The sequence below is a fragment of the Coccinella septempunctata genome, chromosome X, assembly GCF_907165205.1.
Source record: "Coccinella septempunctata chromosome X, icCocSept1.1, whole genome shotgun sequence".
In the NCBI taxonomy this organism is placed as follows: domain Eukaryota; kingdom Metazoa; phylum Arthropoda; class Insecta; order Coleoptera; family Coccinellidae; genus Coccinella; species Coccinella septempunctata.
Genome location: NC_058198.1, coordinates 23,310,953 through 23,318,019, shown reverse-complemented (window position 1 = coordinate 23,318,019; position 7,067 = coordinate 23,310,953).

The following is a 7,067-nucleotide window of genomic DNA, read 5'->3' as shown; positions in this document are numbered from 1 at the left end:
TCCTTAAAACACAAAAAATACAGACAAATCGACCGTGATCTACAAGAAATGTTCAATAGATAACTCCATAAATGATCCTTCATCCACTGTTACACTGAATATCCACCAGTTTAGAAAGACATCAAAGAATACCCTAATTTGAAAGATAAAGACACAAACTCACCCTAAAATGGAATCCTCTGATTACATAAGCCAACAACCATGTATATAGATGTTAGAATCTTCATCTATCAACTGCTCCCATCCTTTCATTCCATTCCAGTCTATTGGAATGTGCCATCTTCAAAAGGTAACGTACATTTCCTCCATCTGAAAATCAACACCACTCTTATATATCCTTAAAACACAAAAAATACAGACAAATCGACCGTGATCTACAAGAAATGTTCAATAGATAACTCCATAAATGATCCTTCATCCACTGTTACACTGAATATCCACCAGTTTAGAAAGACATCAAAGAATACCCTAATTTGAAAGATAAAGACACAAACTCACCCTAAAATGGAATCCTCTGATTACATAAGCCAACAACAATGTATATAGATGTTAGAATCTTCATCTATCAACTGCTCCCATCCTTTCATTCCATTCCAGTCTATTGGAATGTGCCATCTTCAAAAGGTAACGTACATTTCCTCCATCTGAGAATCAACACCACTCTTATATATCCTTAAAACACAAAAAATACAGACAAATCGACCGTGATCTACAAGAAATGTTCAATAGATAACTCCATAAATGATCCTTCATCCACTGTTACACTGAATATCCACCAGTTTAGAAAGACATCAAAGAATACCCTAATTTGAAAGATAAAGACACAAACTCACCCTAAAATGGAATCCTCTGATTACATAAGCCAACAACAATATATATAGATGTTAGAATCTTCATCTATCAACTGCTCCCATCCTTTCATTCCATTCCAGTCTATTGGAATGTGCCATCTTCAAAAGGTAACGTACATTTCCTCCATCTGAGAATCAACACCACTCTTATATATCCTTAAAACACAAAAAATACAGACAAATCGACCGTGATCTACAAGAAATGTTCAATAGATAACTCCATAAATGATCCTTCATCCACTGTTACACTGAATATCCACCAGTTTAGAAAGACATCAAAGAATACCCTAATTTGAAAGATAAAGACACAAACACACCCTAAAATGGAATCCTCTGATTACATAAGCCAACAACAATATATATAGATGTTAGAATCTTCATCTATCAACTGCTCCCATCCTTTCATTCCATTCCAGTCTATTGGAATGTGCCATCTTCAAAAGGTAACGTACATTTCCTCCATCTGAGAATCAACACCACTCTTATATATCCTTAAAACACAAAAAATACAGACAAATCGACCGTGATCTACAAGAAATGTTCAATAGATAACTCCATAAATGATCCTTCATCCACTGTTACACTGAATATCCACCAGTTTAGAAAGACATCAAAGAATACCCTAATTTGAAAGATAAAGACAAACTCACCCTAAAATGGAATCCTCTGATTACATAAGCCAACAACAATGTATATAGATGTTAGAATCTTCATCTATCAACTGCTCCCATCCTTTCATTCCATTCCAGTCTATTGGAATGTGCCATCTTCAAAAGGTAACGTACATTTCCTCCATCTGAGAATCAACACCACTCTTATATATCCTTAAAACACAAAAAATACAGACAAATCGACCGTGATCTACAAGAAATGTTCAATAGATAACTCCATAAATGATCCTTCATCCACTGTTACACTGAATATCCACCAGTTTAGAAAGACATCAAAGAATACCCTAATTTGAAAGATAAAGACACAAACTCACCCTAAAATGGAATCCTCTGATTACATAAGCCAACAACAATGTATATAGATGTTAGAATCTTCATCTATCAACTGCTCCCATCCTTTCATTCCATTCCAGTCTATTGGAATGTGCCATCTTCAAAAGGTAACGTACATTTCCTCCATCTGAGAATCAACACCACTCTTATATATCCTTAAAACACAAAAAATACAGACAAATCGACCGTGATCTACAAGAAATGTTCAATAGATAACTCCATAAATGATCCTTCATCCACTGTTACACTGAATATCCACCAGTTTAGAAAGACATCAAAGAATACCCTAATTTGAAAGATAAAGACACAAACTCACCCTAAAATGGAATCCTCTGATTACATAAGCCAACAACAATATATATAGATGTTAGAATCTTCATCTATCAACTGCTCCCATCCTTTCATTCCATTCCAGTCTATTGGAATGTGCCATCTTCAAAAGGTAACGTACATTTCCTCCATCTGAGAATCAACACCACTCTTATATATCCTTAAAACACAAAAAATACAGACAAATCGACCGTGATCTACAAGAAATGTTCAATAGATAACTCCATAAATGATCCTTCATCCACTGTTACACTGAATATCCACCAGTTTAGAAAGACATCAAAGAATACCCTAATTTGAAAGATAAAGACACAAACTCACCCTAAAATGGAATCCTCTGATTACATAAGCCAACAACAATATATATAGATGTTAGAATCTTCATCTATCAACTGCTCCCATCCTTTCATTCCATTCCAGTCTATTGGAATGTGCCATCTTCAAAAGGTAACGTACATTTCCTCCATCTGAAAATCAACACCACTCTTATATATCCTTAAAACACAAAAAATACAGACAAATCGACCGTGATCTACAAGAAATGTTCAATAGATAACTCCATAAATGATCCTTCATCCACTGTTACACTGAATATCCACCAGTTTAGAAAGACATCAAAGAATACCCTAATTTGAAAGATAAAGACACAAACTCACCCTAAAATGGAATCCTCTGATTACATAAGCCAACAACAATGTATATAGATGTTAGAATCTTCATCTATCAACTGCTCCCATCCTTTCATTCCATTCCAGTCTATTGGAATGTGCCATCTTCAAAAGGTAACGTACATTTCCTCCATCTGAGAATCAACACCACTCTTATATATCCTTAAAACACAAAAAATACAGACAAATCGACCGTGATCTACAAGAAATGTTCAATAGATAACTCCATAAATGATCCTTCATCCACTGTTACACTGAATATCCACCAGTTTAGAAAGACATCAAAGAATACCCTAATTTGAAAGATAAAGACACAAACTCACCCTAAAATGGAATCCTCTGATTACATAAGCCAACAACAATATATATAGATGTTAGAATCTTCATCTATCAACTGCTCCCATCCTTTCATTCCATTCCAGTCTATTGGAATGTGCCATCTTCAAAAGGTAACGTACATTTCCTCCATCTGAAAATCAACACCACTCTTATATATCCTTAAAACACAAAAAATACAGACAAATCGACCGTGATCTACAAGAAATGTTCAATAGATAACTCCATAAATGATCCTTCATCCACTGTTACACTGAATATCCACCAGTTTAGAAAGACATCAAAGAATACCCTAATTTGAAAGATAAAGACACAAACTCACCCTAAAATGGAATCCTCTGATTACATAAGCCAACAACAATGTATATAGATGTTAGAATCTTCATCTATCAACTGCTCCCATCCTTTCATTCCATTCCAGTCTATTGGAATGTGCCATCTTCAAAAGGTAACGTACATTTCCTCCATCTGAGAATCAACACCACTCTTATATATCCTTAAAACACAAAAAATACAGACAAATCGACCGTGATCTACAAGAAATGTTCAATAGATAACTCCATAAATGATCCTTCATCCACTGTTACACTGAATATCCACCAGTTTAGAAAGACATCAAAGAATACCCTAATTTGAAAGATAAAGACACAAACTCACCCTAAAATGGAATCCTCTGATTACATAAGCCAACAACAATATATATAGATGTTAGAATCTTCATCTATCAACTGCTCCCATCCTTTCATTCCATTCCAGTCTATTGGAATGTGCCATCTTCAAAAGGTAACGTACATTTCCTCCATCTGAAAATCAACACCACTCTTATATATCCTTAAAACACAAAAAATACAGACAAATCGACCGTGATCTACAAGAAATGTTCAATAGATAACTCCATAAATGATCCTTCATCCACTGTTACACTGAATATCCACCAGTTTAGAAAGACATCAAAGAATACCCTAATTTGAAAGATAAAGACACAAACTCACCCTAAAATGGAATCCTATGATTACATAAGCCAACAACAATGTATATAGATGTTAGAATCTTCATCTATCAACTGCTCCCATCGTTTCAGTCCATTCCAGTCTATTGGAATGTGCGATCTTAAAACGTAACGTACATTTCCTCCATCTACAAATCAACACCACTCTTATATATCCTTAAAACACAAAAAATACAAACAAATCGACCGTGATCTACAAGAAATGTTCAATAGGTAACTCCCTAAATGATCCTACATCCACTGTTACCCTGAATATCAACCAGTTTACAAAGACATCCAAGAATAACCTAATTTGAAAGGTAAAGACACAAACTCACCCTAAAATGGAATCCTATGATTACATACGCCAACAACAATGTATATAGATGTTAGAATCTTCATCTATCAACTACTCCCATCCTTTCATTCCATGTCAGTCTATTGGAATTTGCGATCTTAAAACGTAACGTACATTTCCTCCAACTGAAAATAAACACCTTATGATCTTATACATCATGATACCACCAAACAGAACGCCACATCGACCGTAATCTACTAAAAATGTTCCAAAGGGAACTCCATAAATGATCCTTCATCAAGTGTTACACTAAATTTCCACAAGTGGGAAAGGACATCAACAAATAACCTCATTTCCTCGGTAGTATATGGAACTCTATGGACACCCACAGAGGTCCATATCGAAAACACAGAAACGCAGAAACCCAGCGTATGGTCCGTACAAAGAGTTGTTACTCTTCAATGATACACATTTGGTAACCGAAAGTTTCCAGAGCGATTACTCTGGTGACAGATATTGAACCCAATTGTCAGTAATTCGACATATACGGACCGCCCACCGTATATTAGCAAAGAGGTTCCTCTTTGATATTAGTGATCTGCATAAAGTAAGTCAAGTTCTGTGGTGATCTGTGCCACCCACTTACTAACTAACCAGACGTAACCAAAATGTATATACTGACCACAGCCCCCGATTAGTTGAAACCAGAGATATACATTTTATATCTCTGGTTAAAACCCTAATTCTTATCGCAACCGAAGGGACTATAACATACAGAACAACTAGGCATATTTCCTCATTGAAGAATTATTCCATACACCAATTCCACCCTACTCCTAATCTGCTGCTTTTTCCATAAGTAACAATTACAATGGAACACCACAATTTCCCAATCGACAATAAGCGCATCCACCATTTCTGTCTATACACACAAACGTAATAATCCATCAATTGCCTATTACTATATATATATATATATATATAGCAGAGATAAAATTGACATGTCCCCAGTTCCTCCACTTAATTACTTATCGACATACTTACCTACCAATATATGTATAATACTTCAATAGAACATAACGCGATCTTGAACTGATTATTTGCATCGTCCTTATGTCAACGTACGTGAACGCTTTCTCGACGCAAGGATATAGGAAAAAGGATTGTACAATCGACCGTTTTCTCTCGTACAACAATACCATTAATCAAACACCAATATCTTTTTAATATTTTTATTTTTTTAATCCATGGGCTCACTTTCTTGCGTCCCCACCTCCACGGCCGCGGTCCCCACCTCCACGGCCACCTCCACGACCGCCGCCGATTCTTCCATCGGCGGCGTGGGCGCCTCCACGGCCGCCGCCGCCGCCGCCGCCGCCTCCCCCACCGGCGTTGGTGGTGGCGCCTCGCTGGAGGAGGGACCGGCCTCCACCGCCCTCGCCGCTCTCCTCCCGCTCCGCCATCGGTATCGTCTAATGGAGCCGCGGCCCGCCCGACCCCGGCCGTAGCCACGACTCCGGCCGCGGCCTTGTCCGCGGCGGTGACCCCGTGGATACTGCAAAATGAACAATGATAAATAACACACGTACAAATTATGCAACGTATAGTTAGTAGAAAAACTGTTATTCTTTATTTTCTGAAACGTTCTAAACGGTGTACACTCCCAATCTCTGGAACACAGCACATACCACAAATGACGCAGGAATAAATCGTTTCTATAAATACTTGTTAACTGTTATTTCTCCAAAGGTTGGAAATGAAAACGTTAAGACGCATCAGGAAATTCCAACTCTTCTCAGCATCCATTTCCATCGATATCTTTTTTCTTTAATACGCAATTCATTACTTGATTCGCAATAAAAGACTAATATGTATTCGAAACACTACCAATCGCTTATATAACATAGAATTGTATCACAGACTGCAACTGCCGATGATACAACAGATAAACAACACAAACATTATATTATATTATAATATTCCATTAATAAACTTGCGCACGACAAAATACTAAATAACGAAATAAACCAATAAGTGACCCTATATACTTACGTAGGGGGTCACCGCCACCACCGCCTCCATGATACGCAACAGTCTCGAGTGATCCTCTAGCTGCCTCTGTAATAAATAAACGAACACTACTATTTGTGTATCGCATTACATAATATCCAACGACACAATAATCGATCATGTATCGAAAAATAATAACTCAGAAAAAATAGAAAAAGAAAAAAACTTTCAATCAGAGATAGATAAATAGATAGAGACCATACGCCAAATTTCTTTCACAATACATGAAGGATTCATTTCAAATACTTTTCGAATTTATCGATTCGTCCGTCCAAAAAATCGATTTATATTAATACTCGTACGAATACAAATAAAGAACTATTACGTTAATAATACGAAACTTTTATATTACTTACTCTCTCCATATTCCTTTGTTTTCGATTACCAACTCTGTAACAGAACATTCCATATGTGAAAAACTTAATAACTTTATACCAAACTTAACGTTATAATAACATCGACTCGATTGCATTTAGATATACATTTTTACTTTACCCACGAATAAATTCTTATAGATCCTGA